We start from the raw sequence: 12721 nt of genomic DNA, 5'->3' as shown, positions 1-12721 counted from the left end.
TGGCAGCTCCAGGTTTAAAATCAATTTTATCTGACACTGAAGGTGAATTTTATATATTCAATTTAAGCAAAGAAAGAAAGAGAAGAAAATAACTTGTGGTGCCCACCTCTCCGATACTCCTGTAATTTTTCTCTCTCAGCACAATTGAGGCGGAGGCACACTGATCTCGAAATTCTTACAAAAGAAGACCCAAAATAAGAAATGTCATTTATAGAGATTGAGGCTCTGACTAGTAATAGAGCAGATACGTTGGGCTTTACAACAGAAGAAGCAGAAACAATTCTCGGGTTAATCAAAGACAGCGGATTTGGAGCAAGCAGTAAGAAGACACAAGATCCTAAACAACAAATTAAACAATTGGAACATCTGATACGTAAGGAAATAAATCGCAAATTGCATGCAATCACATTAGGGAGATACCACAAGAGTCAAAGGATCCCAAGAGGGCTGAGAATACAACTACGACCGACATTGTGCAAAGAGAGCAAGAGCTTTGTCAAGAAATGGGAGGCCATATTAAATAAATGCTCACTGGACCTCATACTACTGACTATCCAAGAATTAGCAAATAATCTAGCAGACCTCAACAATGAAATTCAAGAGATAGAAAAAGAACTTGTGGCAACATTAAATAGGGAAGAGGTTGACACAATCTTGGAAGAAATCAATATCAAACTAGCCGAATATAAGGCAGAGCTAGAAACAAAAAAGATTTTAAAATTCAAAAGAGATACATACGACTATTTAAAGGATGAAGTCTATACCTGGATGGACAAATATGGTCCTCCAATAAGAAAACCTAAACCTACGAACATTAGTGAAACGTCCAGTTCAGGAACAGACACAGAAAGAGAGTCTACTAATGTGGAAGAAGAGAATCTGCCAACAACCTCAGGGAACACAAGACCCTCAGAAGCCTTAACAAGAGGAAGAACAGCTTTTTTAAAGAAAGGCAGAGGCGAACAAGAAGGGGGAAGAGAAAGACAAAGAGGGAAACCGAACACAAGGTTACAACAAAAGAAAACATCGTGATAAGCCTGTCAACAAGGATATTGACGACCCAAGAACTACAGACACTACAAAAAGGCCTAAGCCTTGTGCCAACATATGATAGCACTTTATTTGAATCTAAAATTGAACTATACAAACTAATTATGAAAATGAAGTTAAAAGTATTTTTTGAGGAATTAGAAACTGAAGGCATAAGGGAAAAAGAAGATCTAAAAGAGTTCAGAAGTAAAAGCACCTTTATCCCTCCAATTAGTGTTCCATCAATAGATATTTTTCAAAAACAAGTAACGAGAGATTTTGAAAAAATACATTTCAAGTCTAAAACTAGACGCAATATGAAACCACATGAATTAAAACTAATACAGGATCTATATGGTGATCCAAACATTACAATAAGAGCTGCAGACAAAGGTGGTGGTCTAGTACTGCTGAATACGAGGGACTATAATGAAGAATGCGAAAGACAACTCAGAGACAGCAACACCTATGCACAACTAGCTAATGACCCAACAGCAGAAATCAGACATAACTTGGGAATTATTTTGGATAAAGCAGAGGAACTGGCATGGATAAACCATCATACAAAGAAATTCTTGACAAACTCATATCCTCGGATACCACATTTCTAGACTCTCTCAAAGGTGCACAAGGATTTAGTAAAACCACCAGGCAGACCTATCGTTGCAGGGATAAACAGCATCCTAGAACCCCTTGGTAAATATGTGGACTACTTCCTACAACCCCCTATACAAAAAACAAGTACATATATCAGAAACTCCACTCATTTCTTGCAACATCTGAATTCAACACCATTTGACTCTGGAAACATTTGCTTCACAATTGATGTCAAAAGCTTATACACGTCAATCCCACACGATCTAGGAAATGAAGCAGTTGAGTGGATTCTTCTTAAAGCGGATGAAATAGGAGCACAAAAAGAATTTATGATGGCACTCCTAGAGTTCATTGGCAACAACTCGTACTGCAGATACGAAGATAATTACTACCTACAGGTAGCTGGCATAGCCATGGGAGCTACCATGGCCCCTTCTTACGCTAACTCATTCATGCACAAATTTGAAACTGAAAATGTTCTACTTAACCAACGGTGGCAACAACAGCTAGGGATTTGGATAAGATATATTGACGATATATTCGGAATATGGAAAGGTAGCGAATCGGAACTACTTGAATTCTTTGATTACCTCAACAGCATAGACACAAGAATACAGTTTACACATGAATACTCTCGTGAAAACATACATTTCTTGGATGTACAAATCAGAATAACAAACACAGGATATCAGACCACCATTTTTCGTAAATCCACAGATCGGAATAATTTACTTCAACGACTAAGCTTTCACCAACCAAGCCTCATTAAAAATTTACCATACAGTCAGATGCTCCGTGTGAAAAGATTGGTGAGCGATCCAATAGAGTACGAAAAGGAGGTCAAAGAAATGGGAAAGAAATTCCTTGACCGTGGTTACAAGCAAGAAGAAGTGTTGGCAGCGGAAACACGCATAGCAACACAGACAAGGGGAGACCTATTGAAAACAAAAATCAAAAAGGATGATGAATCTCCCTTAGTTTTTGTATCAAAATACTCAAGACAGAGTAACCGCATCAAGACAATCATTAAAAAACATTGGAACACAATGACCTGTGACCACCGAGTAGAACACCTATTCAAAGACATCACGGTATTCGCATATCAACGAAGCCATAATCTTAAGGATAAACTGGTAAAAACTAAACCAGCACACAAAAAGAAAACTACGAAAAAATGTGGTACCTTTCCCTGCCTGAATTGTAACAACTGTGGCTACATAATGAAAGGGGATACCTTGAGACATCCGTATACAGGAGAAACCATAAAATTAAAAAGTTTCGGGACATGTGACTCTGAAAACGTGATATACACTATAAAATGTCCCTGTGGTTTACATTACGTTGGCCAAACTGTGAGAACAGCTAAAACAAGATGGAATGAACACAGATCTTGTATACGCAATAACAACAAAACCTCGGCTGTGGCCAGACACTGGCAAGACAAGAAACATAACTTGGCACAAATACGCTTTGCTATCCTAGAGATAGTGGAAAAGAGAGATCCACATGAAAACTTCCAAAAAACAATGGACCAACGAGAAACTTTTTGGATTGACCATTAGAGTTCTCTAATGCCTAAAGGAATGAACGAAGAGATTAACTATATGTGTTTTTTGTAATCTAGAATTTCCGATTTTGCATATATACTTACAGACGCTTCATAACCTTAGATGTACTCCAGGCATTGGTGCATGAGACCGATTTATCTAGACACTTGGATTAACATTTATACTTCTTTGAATAATCATTGCATGCTTTAATTGTTTAAAAATCACTCTGGGTGAATGACTGCTGCTTGCACCTGTAGATGAATGATAGTATAGCACATATATTATGTAATATACGTAACGTACCGTAGGAACCCATGTGTAATCACAATTAGTATGTCTAGCTATCCGAATTTGGAGTTAAGCATACGGGTAAGGCATTGACAGCTCGACTTATTGCATATAGTGGAACAGAGATTGCCATGGAGACATCCCCGCCCTAGGGTAACCACCCTGGGGTGAGGCGCGAGGCGTACGTGCTCCGGCAACACGGTTGGACCACGGCGCCTCGCAACCGTCTCCATGGCAACGTTTAAATGAAACACACAGGCGCCTGCGCGCACACGTCTCTCTACAGACCGCAGGACAACGCTGGAACTCCAGGTAAGCATCGGCGAACACTCGCCGCGCTCTACATTAGATATAACAATATGAGAATGGCTGTCTAAACCGCCTATCTCTTCAACAGAGAGACGATGGGCATATGCGCCTTGTTACGCATTTAAACACACACAGCTGCGAAACTAGAGAGAAAACGCCTTTAAAGCGATCAGGTAGGACTGGTTTCTGTCCTAAAAATCAATGCATACAAAACTTATAATGCTGAAACTAAATGGCTTTTGTTGGTTGTTTATTTTTCATCTGGCGGAACTATTGCATATACGTGGGACAATCCAAATGGTATGTGTGAATTTGTTAATATATTGTATTCAAACCGTAAAGTGTATTTAAATTAATGAATAATTAAGACTAACTTGATGATGTAATCAAGTGCCTTTATACAGCCCTGACGAAGGTTCAAACCGAAATGCATTGGCAGAATGTATATTGAAGGCAAAATTTGATCGCCCAACACAGTGCAATGTGAATCAATACATGAAAATGTGAATAAACATTCCTGTCTAAAAGTACATAGATATATTTGACTTTTCGTATTTGATTGAAATAAGATATCGAAGAAGAAATCGAATTTTTTGAAAGTTTGCAGCCCTATGGAAGGGCCAACTGAGATGCGCCAGTTTTAATAAGGCAGAGTTGCCTTGTTTCTTCATTTTCAGGTTAGAGATTCTCCCACGTTTATGCACTTGGCACTTTAAAAATTATCAATGGCTATAGACTTACCATTTTGAAAAGGATTTTATGAGCATCTTCCCTTTTTTTCAAATTGTAGAAATGTGTCATTTTAAATCATGTCCACAGCACTATACTGGCGATATTACAGCACGCACGATTGGGTTCCGTTTTTAACATCACGGATACAGTAACATGCTACTGTTCAGTTTGTAAATGCTACAATTTAAATATTAAGAATTGTGCTCTTACTACGTTTTTTAAGAGTCATGTTCCACTTGTGCAACACAAATCAACAAGGTTTAATTAGGCACAACATTACAAGATTGGTAACTAGATTTAGCAGCCCAAGCCAAAATGGCTACCAGCCACTATGCCGATTTTGCTAGTCACCTCTTTCATGTTTCCACTGTGGTGTTTTTTTTTAATAAAAAACAAACTTCCTGTGAGTGATGAGTGACTGTGAACAAGCCACTAGGTTGTGGCGAAACGCGTCAGGCTGCCGTCTGGCAAGAGACACTCACTGGGTGAATTTGATTGATTTTTTTTAAAGTGCTACAAACGAAAAATAAAGGTTGTTTTACAATATACAACCAGTGTAGTAGTGTTTGTTGCTGGCTGCCTGTGATCACTATTTGGAACATTTTTGTGTGGAGTGCTGCTCGCCATTTAACATTGAAGTATATATATATATATATATATATATATATATATCGGAGAAAAAAAGAGGAAAATCAGTCATGGAGATGGACAGTTCAACCTGCACTCCAAGTCATGTAAAGAAGCAGCAAGGTCCCGTTCGTGGATAAAAAGAGCCAGAAACTTGAAACAAATTACTTTCAAGTTTATTAAAGATACAAAAGTTGCATCATGTTTAAAAACAAACTGCCATAGACCCCAAAAGAGAGGCAGGACACCCAGAGAGCAGTCCTATATGGACGTGCTTCGCGCTATACACAGCGCTTGTTCACCAACGGGGGAGGGGCTAAGCATAGTATAAATAGCAGGGTAAGTCCCTTCATGGTTTCTACACCTCAGCAAGTGGATACCTGTATAGGTAAAACAATGGCAGACATCTTGTAACGTAATGGCAAAGTGCATGTACCTAGAAACAAATAAATGACATTAGGACACAACCTGATCTCAAAAACACAGGGGTTACAGAATAAGTAAAATTACCCGAGCTAAAATTTGTAAAAGAGTCAAAAATGTTCATACAGTTGCATGGGTTATAAAACATACAGTGCAAAATCAAACCAAACAGTGCGAATGCTGAATGGCAATGAAATAATAGCAGAACGCAACAGCTTCAATATGACATGGCTAAAAATGTTAGAATGAGCTAAAATCATCCACCAATTGTGTCGATCACAGTATAAACAGCCCAAGATAAAAGCAAAGTGCAAGTGCTTAATAGCAGCATATTGTTGGCAAAGTGCAAGTGCTTAGTAGCAGCATAGTGTTTTGCAAAGTGCAAAGCTTTAAAAACAGCATGAAAATAGCAATAAAGTGCAAGTGCATATAAATGACTGACAAATTCATCAGTCAAGATAGCAACCTGAAACAACAGATAAAGTGCAAGTGCTTAAATACAAAACAGTAATCGATAACATTGATGGATGATAAAAAGATCAATAGGCTCAAAAAGTGCAAATGTCAATTCAAAATTTTAAACCTAAAGAAACGAAATTACAATTGCACTGCAGCAACCGGACAAGATATGCAAAAAAAAATGACGGGAGTGTCCAGGGTCAGAAAATGGATGACTACTCAACAGCAAACAGAAATGTGATGCTGTTATAGGATTACAGGAGTTAATGAGCATCAAAAAAGATGTTAAGCCAAAACAAGATAAATAAACAAAATATTCAGGCCAAAAGGAAAAAACGTTCCATGTGCCAAAAGGAACCTACAAATAATGACCATGGACCATCCCCAAACTCTCCCATTGACACAGATACCAAAAACAGCGAATCAATGTATAAAACAGAGATTATAAATGAGAAAATAAATTAACCTCATGCTGGCAATTGAAGATCTAATACAAGTCCCAGTCAAATGAGCAAGAAAAAAGGTTAATTAAAGCAGACACTGCCACTGGGCAACAACTATATATGAACAGTGTGTAAATTCAGAAAAAAAACCTGTGTGATACCACACAAAATGACGCTGAAAAAGAAAAATTAAAAAAGTCCTGATACATAGAAAAATCCTCTATGAAAACCAATTTAAACGCCCAGAAAGGTATATAACTCCTCATCAACATCGTGACCATTTGGTGTCTTGGTGTCAAAATCCAGTATATATTTAGTTTCAAGTTGTCGTAATTTTAAGACACAGTCACCACCTCTGGGGTTCTTGGTCACATGTGCCACTGCAAAAAAAAGTGAGCAGCCGAAAGTCATTATCATGTGTCTCTTTAAAGTGCTTGGCCATTGGGTAGACCGGGTCCACATTTTTTATAGCCCTTAGATGTTGCAACACTCTCAGCTTTAATTTACAGGTGGTGCTACCAACATACCATTTCTGGCAAGGGCAGCATAGGACACATACCACAAATTATGTAACACAAGTTATGAGAGGCTTAATGTCATAATGAATAGAAATCACTGGGTGAATAAAGAATTTCTGTATGGTAGCATGTGCACAAACTTTGCATTTAGAACATTTTGTAAATCCCAACGGGAGCAGCAAACCAGCTAAGAGTCTTGGAAGTACTCGGTAAGGGTTGTAAGAAACTGGATACAAGTTTGTCCTTTAGAGATGACGCTCTTTTGTATGTGAGAGTAGGACGCACAGACAATAAAGGAAGAAGATCCTTGTCCAATCTTGAAACGTGACAATGTTTTTGGATAATTTTTCTCACTTGACCAGATGAATCGTTATAGGTGATGATGAGACGTGGATCATCATTGGAGACAGACTTAATAGGTCTGTTGCCATGTAACAATTCATCCCTTGAGAGGGCACGTGCCTTGTTATAGGCCGTCCCCATAACTATTTTAGCATACGCTTGTCTTAAAAAGTCTGTGGCTGCTAAGGTACACAAATTATCAAACTGTGCTTCATCACTGCAATTACGACGATACCAAATGAACTCCCCATACGGAATACTTTTTTGCAGCTCGGTGGATGGCTGCTGCTAGCATGCAAAGGTAGACCAGTGTTCGAAGATTTTTTATAAAGAGAGGTATGTATCCCCGAGGTGTCAATATTAACATTGACATCCAGGTACACAATTTCAGTCACACTGTGTGCTTCTGTGAAAATCAAATTCACCCATTGATGTTGATAAGTTTAACAAATGATAACCAGTCCTTTTCTGTGCCCTTCCAAATAACAAAAACATCATCTATACACCTCCACCAAGAAATAATCTTTGTGGGAAAATAAACAGAAATCAAATCAGACAATGATGTGGCCTCCCACCATCCCATCATGAGATTGGCCCATCGCAGTGCCTCTCATTTGGCGAAAAAACATGCCCTCAAACAAGAAAACATTATTGGTCAGGCAGAAAAGTAAAATTTCCAAAATCATGGTGGTATGATTCAATAAATTTAAAGATTGTGAATCCAAATAATGCTTGCAGGCCCTCATTCCAATGTCAAACAACATCCAAAGTGGCCGAAATAAGACCCTCTTACCATAGAATGTCACTAATATGTTTCAGAAAATCCTTGGTATCACGTAATAAGATGGTAAAACTGAAACAAATAAAATCAGATTCTCATCTACAAACTCTGCCAAGTGCTCTAACAATGAACCACATAAAGTGACGATGGGTCTACCAGGTGGATGTGTGGATGATTTATGTGGTTTTAGAAGAAAATAAATCGTGGGAATGGTAAAACAAGAGGGAACAAGAAATTTACAGAGATCCTCATCGATCAAACCATTTTCCAACCACTTAGCACATAATTAAGTCAATTTCAACTGATATATATAACGTGCTATGTTTCTTATAGGTTAGCAGTATTCAGATCTTTCAGGCTTCTTATACAATCCTGTAGTTCTATAGGGGTAGTTGCGATAAGTGCCTGCACTTCGCTAATGAGACAAATAATAAAAACCTTCGACACTATGTGGATGCATCTGTCCTCTACCTACAGAACGGTGTGAGCATGTTCTTTGTTTGTGCACTTGTGTGTCCGTGTAACTTTGTGCATGGCTGCAAGCTTGCTTCATGACAAACATTGCTATGTCATGGTGTCACTAACGAAGTCAACACAATGGTTTTCCGTTGTTAGTCAATCTGATCCATTGAGGCATTTGGATACATGATCAGGGTAGTGGCACCTGTATCCATAAAGACATTGACATTGAATGGCTGTGAAGATAATATCTGTTTGCATATGTGGATATCACTGGTCCTCCTAGGGGCTGACCAAACACTGATTTGCTTTGTCCTTGACTCTTTGGGTTGTCATGTTCATGGGGATGAGGAGGGGCGTTCCAGGGACTATCTCTTCAGTGCCCCATCTGGTCGACTTGTTGATCAAACCACCATACTTAGTCACTGTTGCTTTGGGTAACCATATCTTTGTTACTCCTCAAAGATACCCTTAGTAATTTGCATGGTCATCGATCTCCATGTCATGTAACTGCAATCTCCTTCCGGGTTACACCATATCCATTTCGCCCAGTACTTGATGGTGTCAAGGGGATCGTCAAAAGTTATCATCTCAGTTCGTAACAGTGAGCACTCCTTTATCTTTGCCCTCAGGTTAATTCTTTCTTCCACTATCTTCTCTTTATATATATCCACTAACACTTTCATCCCTATCGTTTTCTCAGTCGTTTTTGTGACATTGTTTAATGCAGATCTTAATCACACATAGTCTTACTACTACTAGTATTAGTGCTCCTAATAATACTTTTAGTCCGTCTGCCATCCATGTTGGCATCCATGACCATATATATGACAGCCAGCTCTGATCTTTTCCTGTTCCTTTGGCTTCCTCTTCCATTTTGGCATGCATTTTCAATAATCTTGTTACCACTTCTCTCAGTGTGCCATTTTCTGCGTCATTTGCGGTCTCAAACATTCCATTTACTGTTCAGTATATTGTCTGCATCAGCTCCAATCTGGTTATCTGCAACCATTTTGCGTTTGTATATGTTTGCACAGCTGGAACTACTGACGCACAAAACATTCCTGTCCTACTGAACAGCCGGTGTTCAGGTGGCACATTATCCAGTTATGTTTCTGATGCGAAATAGTTGTCTCTTTTAACTCTACTCACTTCTACAGACCTTTTCTTTCCTTTTATATTTTGTCCATTTTGTGGAACTCGTCTATCTTGATATCCTTCTGCGGTACTACTACTGCTGGCATATTGATGTGTACCAATATACAAACTCATCCCCAGTTTGATGGCAGCTTCTCATATGTCTTACATCTGCATGCCCAATAATGATCCATTAGTACTACCATCCCAGTCTTCATTGCTCGATGTTTTTCTGTGTACCTACACTCCTTGTTCTCTCCAACCTTTATCGCTCCATCATTATGGAAACACAATGCTAGTTTCTTCAGTGGTATTATGGGAATTAGTCCAGCTTCATTGTCCACCCAGGTCAGTAACTTGGTGCTCACATCCCATTCCTTCCTGTCCTTTTCTCCCTGTACTGTGTTTACCAGTGCTTGTACTATGGTGTGTGCCCTGCTATGTACGACTCCCTCCTTCCACCGTTTGGCTGTGTATACTAGGTCATACACAAGCATTTACGATCTTTTCCAACATCCGGGTACCCCTATTTCCTTGGGTCCTCTCTTGGTGCATGGTAATTCCTTGAGTGTTATGGTTTTTGTCTCGCCTTTCTTTGGGCTGTCAGTTATGCATTGTATAGCCTGGTCTGGCTGCCAGTAATTGTTAATCATGTCTAGTGTCTTTATATAACTCTTCATAGGGAATTGTTGCCTTGGAATTCCATCTCAATGTTGCTGTTTTCCCTTGGAATCTTCCTTGGGTTGTAACCATTGATAGGTACATAACACATTTTGCTCTTGCTGGTGGTATTTCAGTTGCTATAAACATTCTGTAGGAGCTCGTGGCATAGGGATTAGAGAGCAGACATAGCAGCTCCCCCGAGTGGTTTCTTTACCTACTTTGGTCATGTTCTTGCAACACATGTTGTTAGATACTCGAGCAGTATCAGTGAGATAGTGTTCCATCCCCCAATTCTGCATCTGCACCGCATCTACCTCTCTTTAGTGTACTTACAGTGGTCCACCTGACATGGTCGTTCCACATGCTACAGTTGGGGTTGTGTTAATAGAGGATACATCAGCATTTCTAGCAACATGAGATACTCGCCAAAAGATGAGAGGGAAAATGCCACATGAGAATGAGACCAAGACACAATAATCATTCTTTTAATATTGTTGCCCATCAATTACACCCTTTCTGGATCCTTGCATAGTTGAAAGTATTAGTTGCCTGCCTGGAATGCGCGAAACAAGCGTTATTGGATTAGTATTGTATTAATTCAACGCCTGCAAACAAAATAGTCTGCCATAGCAAGAAGGAAAAGCTGTTCCCACACAGTTTTTAATCTGGGTTAACGTAATACTGACAGTAAAGATGGATTTCCCCTTTCCAGTTGTGGATATATTTGGGGCCAATAGGCTATGAAGATTGGGAAATACACATTAGGTTGGCGTCTTATGGTACTGTTCGACATCCTAAGGAATTAGACAAATTGGCCTTGGAAAGTTTCAGGATGAGGATCATGGGGAATCATGGGACAAATTCTATAAAAACAGTCGCACTTTCACGATGAATATGCGTGGAAAGAAAAATAACAAATGGGCAATGTGCCCTCACTCTGGATGTGTAGGACGTCCTTGCCCTATCTCTCCTGCGCCCGAATAGGTAACCATTGGATGTCCTCTGCTTGGCTGTGCTGATTCCAAGTTATTGTTTTGTTCTTCTGTTTGTGGATCGTTGGTCCTGTCGATATTGGTGCAAGGAGAGGCCACTGCTTTGTATGGCTTGATGTTCGCGAGGTGTTTCCAAGTGTTCTTCCCGACAAGTCTGACTGCTTGTTCAGATATTAGTTCAGCAATATGCATCCCACTTTCTAGAACCATTGCGTAAGAGGGCTTGGTCCCCCGGATGCAACGGTGCTGCTTAATTAAGTCCTCATTCGCTTCCGGGCTGTCACTCTCTTCGCCTGCTTCAGGCCTCTCCTGTTGTCTCTGTAGTTGATGAGAAATAAAGGTTTCACTAGCACTCAAGGAAGCGGTATACTGGTACATTTCCTGACCAAATACATCAGATATGCTCTCTGCATCCTTGATTGCCCTAGTGGGAGGAACCAGGGGCAGTCGCATGTGCAGTTCTGTTACCACCTAATGTGGGGTTAAATGGTGGTAGGACCCGGCTCATTGCACAGTGCAAACAAGGCTAAAGGAAGGCAATGGAGCCAATTGTTGTTCAGTGTCTTTTTCCTTTTGGCTATATTTTCCTTGAGCAAGCCTTTGAGGCGCTCACACACCCCATTTGCTTGCAGATGACACGCACAAGAGAATTTGTGTTGGATTCCTAAAAAGGTTGAGATGTGTTGGAACATGTGAGGGCCATTATCAGACTGCAGGACCTCACACACACCACATTGTGGGAATACCTCTGGGACCAGGAATTACACTGCTCTAAGGGTGTCAGGATGGGAACAAGGACCGGCCTCGATCCAACGAGAAAATGGGTATACAACTACTATCATGTAGTGGTAAACTTGACAAACTTGGATCATGTCGACATAGACAGGTGTTGGAATGGACCTGCAAAGGATTTCAATCAGGCACACACCCAAGTCTCGCCTAGTATGTAGAGCGCAAATTAAACCCTTATTTTATTTTTGTCTATAAGTTCAATATTCTGAATGATATACCACTCATATCACACCCTTCTAAAAATACCCCCCAGGTCACACTGAACCAGGAATCGGTAGTTTGTCAAGGTAAAGATGTATTTATTTATTTAATATTCAAACACACATAGGTTTAATATAGATATATATGGGGCAGCAATCGCCCAAAGGGTGACAATACAATTCAGAAAGATAAGCAAAGCAATTGAATTCACTTATAAGGAGGCAAAATCGAAAACACAGGAAAAAGAACAGTTTGTTTTGCACACAGATAGTGTTTAGGTTAATGTTCCCCCTGCTAAGGTTTGTTTAAATACAATTGAGCAGTCCTACACCAATGTGAGTAATCAGCAGGTTTTCAGGAATGAGAGTTATAGGCAATC

Source organism: Ambystoma mexicanum, chromosome 5q (assembly GCF_040938575.1).
Source record: "Ambystoma mexicanum isolate Mex_15411 chromosome 5q, UKY_AmexF1_1, whole genome shotgun sequence".
In the NCBI taxonomy this organism is placed as follows: domain Eukaryota; kingdom Metazoa; phylum Chordata; class Amphibia; order Caudata; family Ambystomatidae; genus Ambystoma; species Ambystoma mexicanum.
This window is presented reverse-complemented; position numbering follows the sequence as displayed.